Here is a 19,928-nt window from a genome sequence, read left to right as displayed (position 1 = left end):
GAGCTGATTACTATAGACAAATTTTTCTTCAAAAAAATTCATATAAAGGTTGGCATATGATGGGGCAGCATTAGACCCCATGGCCGTTCCCTTCTTTTGTATATACCAAGAGTCCCTGAAAATAAAATAATTGTAAAATAACACCACTCTCAGTAATTCTTCAAAAAAATCAATTTGTTGCAAATTATATTCTCCTGATGTTATTAACATTTGTCTTATTATACCAATGCCACTCTCATGCTTTATTGAGGTGTATAAACTCTTTACATCTAATGTGTAAATTATGCATTTAGAGCAGTCTAATTCTAATGTGGATAATTTACTGATAAAATCACTTGTATCCTTAATGTATGAGGACATTTTTTCTACATACGGTTGCAGCAATTTATCCAAAAAAACAGCAATATTGGAGAATACAGATTCGACGTTAGAGACTATGGGACGCCCTGGAGGACTTTGCATGTTTTTATGTACTTTAGGTACAGTATAAAAAATGGGGGTTCTTGGATGTTCTCTATATAAATATTCTCCCATTGTTTTATCAATGATACCTGCTCTAATGGCATTGGTAATAATACGTTTAATTTCTTTCTGGATCTTAAAAATAGGGTTGGTGTCTAATTTCTGATAGGTGTCAGTATCTTGTAGCTGTGTCAGAATCTCATTTATGTAATACTCTTTATCTAGGACTATGGTGGCTCCGCCCTTGTCCGCTCTTTTAATTATGATTTCATTATCTTTTTGTTTAATAGTTTTAATGGCCTCTCGTTCAACCTTAGATAAATTCAAGTTTTTCCTTTTTCTATCCTTGGTTACTTTTGTTTCTAATTCTTTAATGTCAGACATTACCAATTTCATGAATGTGTCTAGACTGCTGTTATGTACCTGAGGTGTAAATGTACTCTTTTTGTATAGATTATACCTTTTTGGGGTGATAGCACAGTATTTGTCAGATTTACTTAACATGTTGTCATTTATGCCAATATGTTTATTACCAAAAAACAATTTCAATTTTATACTTCTGAAAAATCTAAACAAATCTTTGTTTAGCTCAAAGAAGTCCAGGTCTTTATAAGGGCAAAAGGATAACCCTTTTTCTAAAAGTTCGTACTCACTGCTCTCCAATTTGGTTTTGGAAATGTTAATTACTGTTTGCGGGGCTTCCGATTGCCTGGTCCCCTCGTCTTCATCCGCTTGGACTGCTCTCCACCGATGTTTCCTCCCACCTCTGTGGCTCCGTCTTCGCTGCTGGATAAAAAAGGTCATGATGATCCGGATGACGTATCTGATGTAGCTCCGCCCCCTTCCTTACGTCTCTGCTGCTGATTGGTATACCGCCCTTGGCGTCGCTGTGACGTAGTGGGGAATCCCCTCTGTGACTCAAAGTACCCCGACCACCACTTGCAAACTCTGCCTTTCATATAGTCGTCTTCATCGCGGACGAACTTTAACCGCTTCCGTTCCTGAATTTGCTTTTTCAGATCAGATATTTTTTCATCTGTTTTTTTCAGGAATTCATCCAAAGCTTCAGCTGTTAGCGATTTTACCAATTCATTTCTGCAGGTTTCTATATCTTTTTCTTGTCGTTCCACATCTTTAAGTAGGTATTCAACGGTCAGGGTTATTAAATCATAACTGCATTTGTTCAAAATAGCCTCAAATTTATCACAGTACTCTTCATTCTCACGTAACAATGTGGGGCGGGTGTTCATCCGTAGGCCTCTCGGAATCCTTTTAACCCTGTGATATTCAGATAGCGTTGTGATATGTAGATCCCAAGCTACATTCTTGCTTTTTAGATTTTCAAATTTTTTCTCATGATCTTGGATGGGTACGGTTTTCAAAAAGTCTCTAGATCCTCTGGTTAAAGTGGTTATACGTGCTGCTTCCATTTCAGTGTACATGAATACTTTATTACCATCTGTCTTTTGTTGCTTTTCCATCTTTAAGCGTTTTATTCGTATTCCAATGTCCTTAATCTTTAACCCTTCTGCTCGTGTCCCCAGTCGCTCATATAGGTACAGCACTGTAAGATGAGACCGGCACAGGGCAATGCCTTCCTAGGCTTTGGTGCAAATTGGTCGAGCTGGCGACCTCCAGCTCCACAATATCAAACAAACAAAACTGTCCACAGCACCAATGTAATAAAAGGAATCTTCTTTATTGAATATTTAAAAGCATACAAGACAGGTATGCGACGTTTCGAGACCACAGTCTCTTAATCATGCATACACAGTAATGCACCTGTCTCTTAATTTAAAGGCAGTGTCAACCAATCACATTCAGGATCCAAAGTAACACACCTTGTGCTTGGATTAACCTTTTCATCTCTTATTTATACATATATATATATATAATTGTGATTTAAGTATGTAGATTCTGCCAACCAGAGACACAAAAAAAAAAAATATAAAAACAATATATTTACACAAAGAACAGGTAAATTACAAAACACAGGTAAAAAGCAGATGTACACTTACAGAAATATAATTATATCTCGATTTTGCAACTCTTCTAACTTTACAGCCTTTAAGCAAAACACAGTTATTTTTATTTTTTTATAATGTATAACTTTTTTATTTTAATGCTCCAGAGAACGAGACATAAAAATATCCTGCATAAACTATTAATGGATTTATAACCCTAAACCTTAGGGATACACTCATGAAAAAACAATCCAGAGTGTAAATAGAGGGGAACTCAGGCTTAAAATAAGAAGATTTTTAACTTCATATTGTCAGAAAAGAATTTAATTTAAAAGTGAGTTTGCTCAGAGGAAGACCGACAGATCCCATTCTCTATTCAACCCCTTAGGGTACATAGAATCCAACTTGTGGATCCAAAATGCCTCTCTTTGTTTCAGAAACATTTCTCTGTCACCCCCTCCTCTGAGCACTCCCACTTGATCTATTATTTGCCAACGAAGTTGGCTAATTTGATGGCCAAATTCCACAAAGTGGCAAGCTACAGGAGCCTTATCGTCTTTCTTTCTAATATTTGACTTATGTTGATTGAGTCTATTTCTCATGCTTTGGGTCGTTTCACCTACATAGATACGGGCACATGGGCATTTAATAATATATACCACATATGTGGCTTTGAGAGAGGATGTGGAACTGAGTGTCCATGCGGTGGCCCACGCCGCCAAAGCATCCATAAGTACAGCGTCCATCTTCTTGGTTTGACGTGGGGTCAGATCTAGAATCTCTATGAGAGCCGTATAAAGGAGACAATAAGTTAAATGCCTTTAGATTCAAGATGTAAGGGCTTCAATGTATAGATGGTTGGCCCTTCTCTACCATGGGCCTCGTTATGTCTTTGCCCTCCTTGCCTCTGCTATTGAGCTCGCGGCTGACTGCTAATTGCTCCAAAGTATATACTGAAAAGTTTGTGAATAAGTCTTATCTACACTTTATCATGTAGGATGGTATTTTGGGGCTATTTAGTGGCTTTTGGTTAGTTATTAGAGCAGGAGCTCCTGGATTCTGCGTCTGCTCAGCTCGGTGGTTGACTCCGCCCCCCCGCTTTTTTACTCTTAAAGGCGCAGTACCGTTTTTCAGATTGTTGTTTTTTCATTAAATAAAGTGTTTTCAAGACTGTTTGTGGTTACTACTAGTCTGTTTCAACATGTCTGACATTGAGGAAAGTCAATGTTCTATGTGTTTAGAAGCCATTGTGGAACCCCCACTTAAAATGTGTACCTCATGTACTGAAAGGGCCTTACATTGCAAAGAACATATTTTAGGTGAGAAAAGTATGTCTCAGGATGATTCTCAGTCTGAAGAGAATCAGGTTATGCCATCCAATTCTCTCCAAGTGTCACAACCTTTAACGCCCGCTCAGGCGACGCCTAGTACTCAGGAAAGATGTTCCCTCAAACTGAATATGACGGCCTTTAAGCTTAAGCTTGAACACCTCCGCTTGTTACTCCGGGAGGTTTTAGCGACTCTGGATGATTGTGACCCAATTGTAATCCCACCAGAGAAATTGTGTAAAATGGATAAATATCTAGAGGTCCCTACTTACACTAATGTTTTTCCAGCCCCTAGAAGGATTTCGGACATTGTTACTAAGGAATGGGATAGACCAGGCATTCCGTTCTCTCCCCCTCCTACTTTTAAGAAAATGTTTCCCATATCTGACACCATTCGGGATTCCTGGCCGACGGTCCCTAAGGTGGAGGGAGCTATTTCTACCCTGGCTAACTATACCTATTGAGGACAGTTGTGCTTTCAAAGATCCTATGGATAAAAAATGAGAGGGTCTTTTAAAGAAATTGTTTATTCATCAGGGTTTTCTTCTACAACCTATAGCGTGCATCGTTCCAGTAACTACTGCAGCAGCTTTTTGCTTTGAGGCTCTAGAGGAGTCTCTTAAGGTTGAGACCCCATTAGATGATATATTGGATAGAATTAAGACTCTCAACCTAGCTAATTCTTTTATTACCGATGCCGCTTTTCAAATAGCTAAATTAGCGGAAAAGAATGCAGGCTTTGCCATTTTAGCGAGTAGAGCGTTATGGCTTAAGTCTTGGTCTGCTGATGTGTCATAAAAATCTTTTAAAGGTAAGACCCTATTCGGGCCTGAACTAAAGGAGATCATTTCCGACATTACTGGAGGTAAAGGTCATGCCCTTCCTCAGGACAAGACGGTTAAAATGAGGGCCAAACAAAATAATTTTCGTTCCTTTCGAAACTTTAAAGGTGGACCCTCTACTTCCTCCTCCGCCACAAAGCAGGAGGGGAATTTTGCACAATCCAAGTCAGTCTGGAGACCTAACCAGATCTGGAATAAAGGTAAACAGGCCAAGAAGCCTGCTGCTGCTACCAAGACAGCATGAAGGGGCAGCCCTGGATCCAGGAACGGATCTAGTAGGGGGCAGACTTTGTCTCTTAGCTCAGGCTTGGGCAAGGGACGTTCAGGATCCCTGGGCATTAGAAATCGTGACCCAGGGGTATCGACTAGAATTCAAGGATTTTCTCCCAAGAGGGAGATTTCATCTTTCACGTTTGTCTGTAGACCAGACAAAAAGAGAGGCGTTCTTACGCTGTGTAGAAGACCTATATACCATGGGTGTAATCTGCCCAGTTCCAAAACTAGAACAGGGGCAGGGATTTTACTCAAATCTGTTCGTGGTTCCCAAAAAAGAGGGAACCTTCAGAAAAATTTTAGATCTCAAATGCCTAAACAAATTCCCATTGTTCAAGATGGAGACCATTCAGACTATTTTACCAATGACCACCGTGGACTTAAAGGATGCGTATCTTCACATTCCTATCCACAGAGATCATCACCAGTTTCTCAGGTTTGCCTTCCTGGACAAACACTACCAGTTTGTGGCCCTCCCTTTCGGGTTGGCCACAGCTCCCAGAATCTTCACAAAGGTGCTAGGGTCCCTTCTGGTGGTTCTAAGGCCGCGGGCATAGCAGTGGCTTCCTATCTGGATGATATTTTGATTCAGGCGTCAACTTACCAACTAGCCAAATCTCACACGGACATCGTGTTGGCTTTTCTAAGAACTCACGGGTGGAATATACAAAAGAGTTCACTAGTTCCACTGACAAGAGTTCCATTCCTAGGAACTCTGATAGACTCGGTAGACATGAAAATATTTCTGACGGAGGTCAGAAAGTCAAAGATCTTAACTACTTGCCGAACACTTCGGTCCATTCCTCGGCCATCAGTGGCGCAGTGTATGGAGGTAATTGGATTAATGGTAGCGGCAATGGACATCATTCTGTTTGCTCGCTTACATCTCAGACCACTGCAGCTGTGCATGCTCAGACAGTGGAATAGGGATTATGAGGATTTATCTCCTCAGATAAATCTGGATCTAGAGACCAGAGACTCTCTTCTTTGGTGGTTGTCACAGGATCATCTGTCGCAGGGAATGTGCTTCCGCAGACCAGCATGGGTCATAGTGACAACAGACGCCAGCCTCTTGGGCTGGGGTGCAGTCTGGAATTCCCTGAAGGCTCAGGGTGTTTGGACTCAGGAGGAGTCCCTACTACCAATCAATATTCTGGAACTGAGAGCAATATTCAACACGCTTCAAGTGTGGCCTCAGTTGGCCTTGGCCAAATTCATAAGATTCCAGTCGGACAATATCACGACTGTAGCATATATCAATCATCAAGGGGGAACAAAGAGTTCTCTAGCGATGATAGAGGTTTTCAAGATAATTCGATGGGCAGAGACTCACTCTTGCCATCTATCAGCAATCTATATCCCAGGAGTAGAGAACTGGGAAGCGGATTTTCTAAGTCGTCAGACTTTTCATCCGGGGGAGTGGGTGCTCCATCCGGAGGTGTTTGCAGGATTGATTCGTCAATGAGGCACACTGGAATTGGATCTGATGGCATCTCGTCAGAATGCCGAACTTCCTTGTTATGGGTCCAGATCAAGGGATCCCCAAGCAGTACTGATAGATGCTCTAGCAGTACCTTGGTCGTTCAACCTGGCTTATGTGTTTCCTCCTTTTCCTCTCCTACCTCGTCTGATTGCCAGAATCAAGCAGGAGAGGGCTTCGATAATCCTGATAGCGCCTGCGTGGCCACGCAGGACTTGGTATGCAGATCTAGTGGAAATGTCATCTCTGCCACAGTGGAAACTACCACTGAGACAGAACCTTCAAATCCAAGGTCCGTTCCAACATCCAAATCTAAATTCTCTGCAGCTGACTGCCTGGAGATTGAATGCTTGATTTTATCTAAGCGTGGATTCTCGGAACCGGTCATTGATACCTTGATTCAGGCTCGCAAGCCTGTCACTAGGAAAATTTACCATAAGATATGGCGTAAATATCTTTATTGGTGCGAATCCAAGGGCTACTCATGGAGTAGGGTTAGGATTCCTAGGATTTTGTCCTTTCTCCAAGAAGTATTGGAGAAGGGATTATCAGCTAGTTCCTTAAAGGGACACATTTCTGCTTTGTCAATTTTACTACACAGATGTCTGACGGATGTCCCAGACGTTCAGTCTTTTTGTCAGGCTTTAGTCAGAATCAAGCCTGTGTTTAAACCTGTTGCTCCGCCATGGAGTTTGAATTTAGTTATCAATGTTCTTCAAGGGATTCCGTTTGAACCCATGCATTCCATAGATATTAAGCTTTTATCTTGGAAAGTTTTGTTTTTAGTTGCTATCTCTTCTGCTCGAAGAGTTTCTGAGCTTTCAGCGTTACAATGTGACTCGCTAGTCGCCTTATCTTATTTTCCAAGTTGGTTTTGCGTACTACACCTGGATTCCTTCCTAAGGTTTTTTCCAATAAGAATATTAATCAGGAAATTGTTGTTCCTTCTTTATGTCCTAATCCTTCTTCTAAGAAGGAACGTCTGTTACATAACTTGGACGTGGTTCGTGCCTTGAAGTTTTACTTACAAGCGACCAAGGATTTCCGTCAAACATCTTCACTATTTGTTGTCTATTCTGGAAAGCGTAGGGGTAAAAAAGCTACGGCTACCTCTCTTTCTTTTTGGCTGAAAAGCATCATCCGTTTGGCATACGAGACTACTGGACAGCAGCCTCTTGAAAAAATTACAGCTCATTCTACTAGAGCGGTGGCTTCCACATGGGCTTTTAAAAACGATGCTTCTATTGAACAGATTTGTAAGGCTGCGACTTGGTCCTCCCTTCATACCTTTTCCAAATTTTCCAAATTTGATACTTTTGCTTCTTCTGAGGCTATTTTTGGGAGAAAAGTTCTTCAAGCAGTGGTGCCTTCTGTTTAGGTATCTGACTTGCCCCTCCCGTTCATCCGTGTCCTGTTGCTTTGGTATTGTATCCCACAAGTAAGGATGAATCCGTGGACTCGTCCTATCTAGTAGAAAAAAAGGAAATTTATGCTTACCTGATAAATTGATTTCTTCTACGATACGACGAGTCCACAGCCCTCCCTGTCATTTTTAGACAGATTATATTTTTGTTTTTCAAAACTTCAGTCACCTCTGTACCTTTTAGCTTTTCTTTTCTCTTCCTATACCTTTGGTCGAATGACTGGGGGTGGAGGGAAAGGAAGAGCTATATATACAGCTCTGCTGTGGTGCTCTTTGCCACTTCCTGTTAGCAGGAGGATATTATACCACAAGTAAGGATGAATCCGTGGACTCGTCGTATCGTAGAAGAAATCAATTTATCAGGTAAGCATAAATTTCCTTTTTGTTCAGGCTTTGGTTCATATCAAGCCTGTCATTAAGTCAATCTCTCCTCCTTGGAGTCTTAATTTGGTTTTGAAGGCTTTACAGGCTCCTCCATTTGAGCCTATGCATTCTTTGGACATTGAACTACTTTCTTGGAAAGTGTTGTTCCTTTTGGCTATCTCTTCTGCTAGAAGAGTTTCTGAATTATCTGCTCTCTCTTGTGAATCTCCTTTTCTGATTTTTCATCAGGATAAGGCAGTTTTGCGGACTTCATTTAAATTCTTACCTAAGGTTGTGAATTCTAACAACATTAATAGAGAAATAGTTGTCCCTTCCTTGTGTCCTAATCCTAAGAATTCTTTGGAGAGATCTTTACATTCGTTGGATGTGGTAAAAGCTCTGAAATATTATGTTGAAGCTACTAAAGATTTCAGGAAGACTTCTAGTCTGTTATCTTTTCTGGTCCTAGGAAAGGTCAGAAGGCTTCTGCCGTTTCCTTGGCATCATGGTAAAAGATTTTAATTCATCAAGCTTATTTGGAGTCGGGTCAAGCCCCGCATCAGAGAATTACAGCTCATTCTACTAGATCAGTCTCCACTTTGTGGGCTTTTAGGAATGAAGCTTCAGTTGATCAGATTTGCAAAGCAGCAACTTGGTCTTCTTTGCATACATTTACTAAATTCTACCGTTTTGATGTATTTGCTTCTTCAAAAGCAGTTTTTGGTAGAAAATTTCTTCAGGCAGCTGTTTCAGTTTGATTCTTCTGCTTATGTTTTAAGTTTTTTCCTTCATTTATGAGAACAAACTTATATTTTGGGTTGTGGATTAATTTTCTTCAGCGAAAAATGGCTATTTTTATTTTATCCCTCCCTCTCTAGTGACTCTTGCGTGGAGTTCCACATCTTGGGTATTGCTATCCCATATATCACTAGCTCATGGACTCTTGCCAATTACATGAAAGAAAACATAATTTATGTAAGAACTTTCCTGATAAATTCATTTATTTCATATTGGCAGGAGGCCCACCCTTTTTATGGTGGGTATGATTTTTTTTTTGTATGAAGCACAATTATTTCCAAATTCCTTTGTTTTTTACTCCTTTCTTTTTCACCCCACTACTTGGCTATTCGTTAAACTGAATTGTGGGTGTGGTGAGAGGTGTATTTATAGGCATTTTGAGGTTTGGGAACTTTGCCACTCCTGGTAGGATTGTATATCCCATACGTCACTAGCTCATGGACTCTTGCCAATATGAAAGAAATGAATTTATCAGGTAAGTTCTTACATAAATTATGTTTTTAGTTTAAATGGAGTGATAGCAAAAATGCTAAAAATTCCACCGGTACTTGGAGAATAAGATTTTCTCTAAATATTCTGTTACTGAAGGGGTTAATTCCACATGTGATGGCTTGTGGACTCTCACCAGCTTATGAAAGAAAAGAAGATTGTAATCACTCTTAGTACAATACACTTGGTAGTGCCACCATCTAACCTTTGTCAAGGTTTGTGCTCCTGGTTCACCGTCTCATCATGCAGGCCAGAGTATGTTCTACAATTGCTCCACCCTGTGATGCCCCCCCACCCCGGAAACTATAAACTGAGGGTATATTCTGTACTTCTCTGCTTATTTCCAGTGCCGCTTTAAGATACAGCCGCAACATAATCGGGTTATATCTTCATCCTTATATTATGGACTTTTGTGTTTTTTATGGGCCAAGTTTTCTGTCCAATATACTGTACATTTAGCATTTTTCTATGTTCATATTTTTTGTTGGTATAGATTTTGTAGTTGTATTTTTCCCCCCCAGAAAACTCATTTTTGTTTGCTATAGTGATCAAATTATTGAATTGATCACACTCTATTGGTGTTTTTTCTTTGCTTTTCTTCAGTTAAGTGGCACTTTTTGTTTTAAGCTGATCACAATTGCTCTTGGAGCTGAAAATGCATTCTAGCCTTGCCAAAAAAGCCTCATTTTTAACAGAGCCAAATTTTTCTCAGAGAACAGAATTAATTTTTTCATTTTTTTTGTGCAACCATCTTCTTACAGTAATAGAAATTGGGCAAAGACATTGAGTTTTTTTCTTTTTGGCAACGTTTTTTCAGCTACATTATTCCACGGGAGTAAAGGCTGTGACACACTGAAAGCAATGCAGAGCGAGGCGAAGCAACTGCTTCGCACCACGTTGCATCGCTTCTGAAGTTCAAATATTTAATCTCTGAGTGCTCAGCTACGCAACCTGACGCAGCAGAGTGCTCAGAGATGAAAAGGCAGGACACACTGAGCGTGCACAGCCGTATCTACACGCTGTGCGCTGCTCCGCTTGCAATGTGTCACAGCCTTAAACCTCATAACTTATCAGTTTCACATTTTACAGTATAAAAACTATTAAAAGCCCATTTTAGAAAATTATATCAGTTGCAGACACTTTCATTTAATGGAAACAAATATTATGCAGTGTTCTTTTTTTATTTCTGATGAACTTACATGTTCTTACCTACAACTTTTCCCAAATGTGTTTTTACACCCCCTCATAGTCTTTAAAAAACTGCATTGCTGCTATCCCCCAAAATCAAGCCTTAATTTTTTTTTATTTTGAAACAGTTAGACAGTACCACCTTACTGCATACTTTTTAAGCCCTGCGTTACAGCCTGTGCCATCTGCCTTTAAGAATAAGTGGGCTGTACAGCAGAGTAGAAGGTATATATCAGATATCAGGATTTCTTTCTGTCCTCTTATCTGGGTGGATGTCTTATTTGATAAGGTAGTCAATATAACTTTTTATGTTTTGAGTTAATCTAGAGTTGTTGGTTATCAGATGACTGGCCAAAAGATTTGTCATTGTAAAATTCCCTTCATTATGATATTTAGTTTTTTTCTAGGCTCTGGGAAATATTGTTTTTAGAATTCCCTGTCTGTTTATTACTGTTTTCTGCTACTCATTGCATTACACTTTATTCCTAAATGGAGAAAACTGGATTGGTCAGTACTGACTCTTTTGAAGGCAGATCTATGAATCTCTTGCAAATTATTCTACTTTGTGCCTGTGCAAAGTTTAAATGGTGTTTCCCCTAGCAAAGTTACAGTATGTATTCTCTGAATGGGTGTAATTTCTTTCTCAAGTCCATGCTGTCATACCCAGTCAGAGTCAGTGTCCCCCTACCTAGTGTGGGTGATACTTCCAGGGTGATACTTTCATTGGGTTTAGTTCATCAGGTACCTATTACAGGAGCAGCAGCAGAAACCAGCCTGAAATTCACAAAATTCAGGAAGATGTTTCTGGTCACTGCCACCAATGTGGAACTTTAGAAAACTACACTAAAGGTGGACGGGGCTATTTCTACTGTCGCTAAGAGACCTACTATACTTTTGGAGGACAGCACTTCCTTCAAAGATCATATCAAAAGAACATTAGAAGCTTATCACAGAATGGCCTTTCAACAGGTAGTTTTTTTTTTGTTCAGGTCGGCAATTAATGTTGCCTGTTGTGATATACCTTTAAATTTGCACATCACAAGTACTTCCTTCCTATTTAAGGAAACACTCTAGCCTCATTCTGGGCCTGAAAATTGAAGTTGTTTCTTCACAGTTCACTTTGTCTCCTGTGAAATAACTTTGCTCTTAGACTTTACTAAGTCTTTCAGGTCCTTAAGCTCATTTCTTACTATATGCGCTGCATATTCTGTTGCTACCTTTACTCTCTACCGGAACCAGCCTCCCAGATTACTACGCTTACCGGAACTTCTTACTACAGACGCCGAAGTCGCGCTCACACTGAGCGGTCACCGGAGCTCAATCTGCCTGCCTGTCAGTGTGAGGATTGTCCGGGTTGCATACTATCCCTTTAAGGATTTTACTTCCTTTTACTATTTAAGGACCCTCCTACCATTTTCCTTTGCTGGCAAATTGAGTGTTGTAGCCATTCAGCTACAGAATCTTATCCTTGCTAGCTCTGTGGATATTGATCGCAACATTTCCTGTTACCTGTTTCCAGTCTTTTGGAGGATCCTGTTACCATCTTTAAACTTGCAGCATTCTCTCTCCTTTCTATTGAGAGATCGAGTGCTCTTCTCTGACGTCATCAGCTACGGACGTGCAGAGTTTACTAAACAGCTCATCTCGCTACCGGCATCTCCCGATGTACTGTGCATTGGGTGAGATACAGCCTGCCTGTCCTGCTACCAACTACTCCGGTACCTTAGTGAGCGCTCCCTCCTGGTATAAGGTAACACCTTATTTGCCATATTTGAATTTAGTAACGATATTATAAGTTTTGCTTACTGTTTCATACCTTGGCATATATTAAACTCATTGTGTTAACTGTGGTAATCTCGCATTTGTTGACACTGTGACACACACCCACTATTTGAATATAAGGTGATCCTGAGTAATCTTTACTTAAATATTACGATATCAACTAAGATATCTCCTAGTAAATCCTTTTAAGTAAGTAGTACATTACAGTCCTTACATAATTTGCCAGCCAAAAGAAAGTGAGGAATTTTATATATAATTCCTTATTAATTCCTGCACCTAAAGAAATTAACGTACTACTTAAAGCTGACATGGATCAGGATACTATGGCGAACCGTATTCAGGCTTTATCTGATAGAATGGATTACATCAGTAACTCCTTTCAGGAATTACAAGTTGAGAACCAGGCACTTAAAGCCTGTCTTAGAGAGGTTCTCTCAGTAAAACCTAGTCAAACAGAGACACACCCAGAACCTTCGGTTTCACCCCCTGAAAAGTTCACTGGGACTCGCTCTCAATTTAGAGAATTCAAAAACTCCTGCTTATTGTTATTTGAGCTCAAACCCAGAACTTATCCCTCAGAGAGGGTTAGAGTACTGACTGTGATCTCGTACCTCAGGGGTGAACCGAGAGCCTGGGCAGATTCTTATTATGAAAGACAGGATTCTATTTTGGGATCATTAGATGGGTTTTTTGCTGAAATGTCCATCCTTTATGATGACCCATTTAAACAGGTGTCTGCAGAGAATGCTCTGAGATCCCTTAAACAATCAAAGAATCCTGTAGAAGTGTATATAACTCAATTCAAAATCTTTGCCACTGACTCTCTATGGAACGAAGTATCCCTAAAAAATCAGTTTCGAATTGGTCTCTCAGAAGAGATTAAGGACGAGCTTTCTCGCATTGGAATTCCAGAAACTCTTGACGAACTTTTTTCCCTAGCTATAAGTATTGATCGTCGCCTCAGGGAAAGGCGCTCAGAAAAAGCGAGCACCTCTAAAAGATATATACCTTCCCCCAGTTATGCTACGAAGGATTATGCACAACCCATGGAAATAGGGTTTGTGAAAGGGCCGCTACCACCTCAGGAAAAATTGAGGAGAAAAGCTCAAAATTTGTGCATGTATTGTGCAGCCACGAATCATGAGGTTAAGGACTGTCCAGTCCTCTCTAAACAAAAATCATGTAAGTTATTTAACTTCCATTTAAGTTCTGTGAGTGGTACACTGTCGTCCAGGTTTATAACCATACCCATTGTTTTGCAGTGGGACAACAACAGGATCACGACTGAGGCTATTATTGACACGGGTTCCTGTGGGAATTTTGTTGATATGACATTTGCAAAATGTAATAAAATTCCATTGTTGTGTAAGCAGAACCCTGTCTCTGTAAAGGTCATTGATGGTAGGTCTTTGTCCACAGGTCCTGTCACTCATCAGACACTACCACTACATCTCTCTACTAAGAATTACATCTCTGGGGATCTAATTTTAGATGTCATACATTCCCCTATGTTTAATGTCATACTTGGGATTCATTGGTTACGCCAACATAAACCTTTGATTGATTGGAATACTCTTGGTCTCACTTTTCCTACAAACAATCCTCCTGAAACAACATTTAGTACACCTGCAGTATTAAACATCACAGAGTCATCAATTCCCACACATTATCTCGATTTTAGTGACGTTTTTGATAAAAAAGATGCTGAAACCTTGCCGCCCCATAGGGCATACGACTGCCCGATTGATCTCCTTCCTGGGGTTTCCATTCCTTTCGGGCATATATACCCATTATCTAAGCCCGAGCTAGAACATCTTAAGACTTATATTGATGAGAACCTCAGGAAGGGGTTCATAAGACCTAGCACATCCCCTGCTGGGGCTGGCATGTTTTTTGTCACTAATAAGGACGGGTCTTTAAGACCTATTATTGATTATAGAGAGCTGAACAGACGTACTAGAAAAAATAGGTACCCACTCCCACTCATACCCGAGCTGATAGAGAGATTGAGGGGTGCCTCGGTTTACACAAAATTGGATCTCCGAGGTGCCTATAATCTCATCAGAATGAGAGCTGGAGACGAATGGCTTACAGCATTCAGGACCAGATATGGCCTGTTCGAATATACTGTAATGCCATTCGGATTGTGCAATGCTCCAGCTACATTTCAATGTTTAATCAATGACATTTTCAGAGACATACTAGATGTTTACGTGGTTGTATATTTGGATGACATCCTGATCTACTCTGCAGACCTTAACCAACACAGATTACATGTAAGGAATGTCTTATCCAGATTAAGAGAGCACCGACTTTACGCCAAACTTGAAAAATGTATCTTTGACACAGATGATATAGCCTTTCTAGGCTACCATATCACTCCATCTGGTATTAGTATGCAAGAAGATAAGGTGCAGGCTATCCAAACATGGCCCATTCCAACCTCAAAGAAGGAAGTCCAGCGTTTCCTGGGCTTTTCTAATTTCTATAGGAAGTTTATTCCAGGTTTTGCTAAGACCACCAAACCACTAACAGATCTGACAAAACTCAACTCTCTTTTCAAGTGGACTAATCAGACTCAGGCAGTGTTCGATTTACTAAAACATAAATTCTCATCAGCTCCTATCTTACAGTTCCCAGATTTAGACAAACAATTTATTCTTGAAGTTGACGCATCCGAATATGCGATTGGGGCCATTTTGTCACAGAGAAAATCCTTTAAGGAACCCTTGCATCCTGTGGCATTCTTCTCAAGACTTATGCTACCTGCGGAACTTAATTATCCGGTAGGAGAGAAGGAGCTCTTAGCCATCAAAGCCTCCTTCGATCATTGGCGTCATCTGCTTGAGGGTGCACATCATCCCATAGTAATCTATACCGACCATAAAAACCTCCAGTACTTACAGTCAAACAGGACCCTTTCTTCTAGGCAATTACGTTGGAGCCTCTACTTTTCCAGATTCCGCTACATTATCACCTACCGACCTGGTATAAAAAATGGAAAAGCTGATGCCTTATCCAGAAAGGATCAAAGACTCTCACCTACCCAGATTCCATCTAATGTGATACCTAAACATTGCATTGTTGGTATGCTAACGGATTTAATTCCTTATCTGAAAGAGGCACAACAGAATGATAACACCAAACCACTGAATGATTTGCAGCTAGACCCGGACCACCTGTACAGATACCAGGAAAGGTTCTATGTGCCCCCCTCTCTCAGACCATCTATACTAAATATGGTTCATAATTCACCCTTAGCTGGACATTCGGGTCTTATGAAATCTCAAGATCTCCTACAAAGATCCTTCTGGTGGCCTACTATGACGAAAGATGTGAATCTTTATATCTCACAGTGTAACATATGTGCCGCAACAAAACATTCTAGACAACTTCCCACAGGGTTACTACATCCAATACCGGTTCCACATGCACCTTGGGAAACGGTTTCATTGGACTTTATAGTAGAACTCCCCTTATCGTTGTCTTACACTACTATATTGGTTGTAACTGACTTATTTTCGAAAATGGCACATTTCATCCCACTTACTGCTTTACCATCGACGGAAAAGACGAGTGAAATCTTTGTTAAGGAAATTATTCGTTTACATGGCATCCCCAAGGTTTTGATAAGTGATAGGGGAACACAGTTCACCTCCAGGTTTTGGAGAAACCTCTGTAAGGCCTTACATATAGAACAACGTCTCAGCACCTCCTATCACCCCCAAACTAACGGGCAAACGGAGCGTGTCAATCAGTGCCTCGAACAGTATTTGAGATGCTACTGTTCCCATCAGCAAGACACATGGGCATCTTACTTACCTCTGGCTGAGATTGCTTACAATAATAGCAAAAGTTCTTCAACTGGTTACAGTCCCTTTTTCATCAACTATGGCTACCACCCTCGCTTTGATCTCTTCCCCCGAATTGAAACACCTTGTCCACGAGTCAATGATCTAGTGAATGATATGTCCCAGATCTTCACATCTGTACGGGAAAATATCCAACAAGCCCAATCTTCACAACGGCATCACTATAATCTTCGCCATAGAAAGGCTCCTGAGTATTCCGTGGGTCAACTCGTCTGGCTTTCAACTAAGAATTTGAAGCTCCCTTATCCTAGTCGAAAGTTAGGTCCATTGTTCATTGGACCCTACCCTATCCTTCGTTTGGTTAATCCTGTTACTGTTACTCTAGACCTCCCATCTACCATCCGTATTCACCCTACATTCCATGTCTCCTTGGTCAAGCCTTGCACCTCACCTGCGTCTGGCTCTACATCTCTTCCTGCTCCTGGTGTTGGTGTTCCTGATGTTGACTATGAAGTTCAGACCATCCTTGATTCCCGTTACCGTCAGGGACGGTTGTTTTATTTGATACATTGGAAGGGTTACGGACATGACGAAGATTCCTGGGAACCGGCCTCTAATGTGTCTGCACCTCGGCTGGTTTCCATATTCCATAGGAGGTTTCCGGATAGACCACGGCCTTGAACCTCGCTGTGGTTCCTTTTTTGGGGGGCCTATGTGAGGATTGTCCGGGTTGCATACTATCCCTTTAAGGATTTTACTTCCTTTTACTATTTAAGGACCCTCCTACCATTTTCCTTTGCTGGCAAATTGAGTGTTGTAGCCATTCAGCTACAGAATCTTATCCTTGCTAGCTCTGTGGATATTGATCGCAACATTTCCTGTTACCTGTTTTCAGTCTTTTGGAGGATCCTGTTACCATCTTTAAACTTGCAGCATTCTCTCTCCTTTCTATTGAGAGATCGAGTGCTCTTCTCTGACGTCATCAGCTACGGACGTGCAGAGTTTACTAAACAGCTCATCTCGCTACCGGCATCTCCCGATGTACTGTGCATTGGGTGAGATACAGCCTGCCTGTCCTGCTACCAACTACTCCGGTACCTTAGTGAGCGCTCCCTCCTGGTATAAGGTAACACCTTATTTGCCATATTTGAATTTAGTAACGATATTATAAGTTTTGCTTACTGTTTCATACCTTGGCATATATTAAACTCATTGTGTTAACTGTGGTAATCTCGCATTTGTTGACACTGTGACACACACCCACTATTTGAATATAAGGTGATCCTGAGTAATCTTTACTTAAATATTACGATATCAACTAAGATATCTCCTAGTAAATCCTTTTAAGTAAGTAGTACATTACAGTCCTTACAGTCAGCTCCTCTTTGCTCTCTCATACCCACGCTGCCTCAACCTCCCTGGTTACAAGCTAAGTACCGCTCTCCACGCACAAATACTTACCTTGTTATTTTTGCATCAATCCTATATACGATTGCCTTTTTCTATATTAACCTGTCATCTGGAAAAGTACTTTTGATATGTATTTGGGATATATGAGAGTGTGTTTGGACTGTATATATTTTATTGATTGCTTGTGTGAGTGCGTGAAAACCTTGTTTAAACATAAAAGCAACAACTTTACCCTGGATATCATTGAACTGCCATTTGAGTGATTTAACCCATTTATTACTCTCATTTTCTCTGTGGTTCTCCTTGTTATATCATTCTTATATCAGTGCCTATCCACATTTTCTTATGTGTTATTGTAAGATATAATTTCATGTATATTAAATCAATTACTAAAATAATGCCTCACCTTATATAACAAGTTGAACAAGTGATTTCTTCTTGCTTATTATAAGAAAAGAGCAACAAAACCTTTATTTTTGTCATAGATTTGTATTCACCATTTAAAGTGATTGTGAATATCACAGAATTTTCAGGCCTATAAAATATAGGACATAACCACTAATAATAAATATGTATCCCAGTGAAATAAAGAATGAAATCACTAATATCAATCAAAAATTGGAATACTTAGCAAGGGCTTTAACTGAATTACAAACAGAAAAAAAGACACTTAAAACACTAGTAAAAGAATGTTTACCTGTGAAAAGTTTAGAAACACCTGAACCACATATTAATTACCCACAAACCTTCACTGGTAAACGAAGTGCTTGTAATTTACTTTTCTCACTTAGGCCTAAGACTTATCATTCTGAAAGAATCAAAGTGTGTACCACTATCTCTTTCCTCCAGGGGGAGCCCCGCTCATGGGCTAATAGATTTTTTGAGAATAGCCATCCAATACTTGATTCTTTGGAAGAATTTTTTCTAGCAATGACATCCTTATATGAGGACACTCAGATCACCGCAGAAACAAAACTAAGATCTTTGAAACAAGGAAAAAGGAACGTAGAAGAATACATCACTGAGTTCCAAATGTGGATTGATGATTCTAAGTGGAATGAAATAAGCTTAAAGAACCAATTCAGATTGGGACTTTCTGAAGCGTTAAAAGATGAGTTGTCCCGCTTGGAGATGCCTGAATTTTTAAACGATCTCATAAAATTGAGCACAACTCTGGATCGTAGACTACGCGAAAGGAAGGCTGAAAGGGCTTCTTTTGATGGAACACCGTGACGTTCATATCATTACACTCCAACCCAGGAAAAGGGTACATCAAATCAAACTCTAATGGAAATTGGAGCTATAAGGGGACCCCTTACACCCGAAGAAAAGGCCAGACGTAAATCTGAAAACCTTTGTTTATATTGTGGGCAAAAGGAACATTCCGTCTCAAACTGCCCAAATCTTCTAAGACAAAAAAAGGGTAAGATGCATATAAAACATAATATTTTACTCCTTGCTCAAAACCCTCAACTGACTGTTGATCTTTCTTTACAGTGGGATCAGAAAAACATACGATCTAAAGCGTTGATCGATTCTGGGGCAGCCGGAAATTATATTGATATTTCTTTTGTTAAATTAAATAAAATCCCTATTGTTTGCAAGGCACAACCAGTATCTGTTAAACTCATTGACGGCACACACATACAAAATGGTCCCATTACACATCAAACAATACCACTTTTAGTGACTACTGATAAAGGCCATACTGAATATCTGTCCTTTGATTTAATCACTATCCATATGCATACTCTTATTCTAGGATTTTCTTGGCTAAACAAACATAATCCCAGCATTGACTGGTCAAGCACACAGATAACTTTAGAATCACCATTCTGTTTAAATACCTGTTATCCTTTTCAGCTAATCTCTACCATAGAAAAAGAACTACCAGAAATTTATCAGGATCTGGCAGAGGTGTTTGACTTAAAAGAAGCAGAAAATCTCCCTCCTCATAGGGAGTTTGACTGCCCTATTGATATAATACCAGGGTCTCAAATACCTCACGGTAAAATATACCCATTATCACAAGAAGAGTTAACTTATTTACGCTCTTATCTCGACGACAACCTCCGAAAGGGTTTTATATCACATTCAACATCACCAGCATCAGCTGGAATGTTTCTAGTACGTAATAAAGACGGTACTATAAGACCTATCATTGATTATAGAGCTTTAAATGAAATAACTATTAAAAACAGATACCCTCTACCACTTATACCTGAATTACTAGAACGATTGAATGAAGCAACTATCTATTCCAAACTTGACCTTAAGGGGGCTTATAACCTCATACGTATGAAAGAAGGTCACG

The sequence above is a fragment of the Bombina bombina genome, chromosome 5 (genome assembly GCF_027579735.1).
Source record: "Bombina bombina isolate aBomBom1 chromosome 5, aBomBom1.pri, whole genome shotgun sequence".
Lineage (NCBI taxonomy): Eukaryota > Metazoa > Chordata > Amphibia > Anura > Bombinatoridae > Bombina > Bombina bombina.
Note: the sequence above shows the minus strand (reverse complement) of the source record.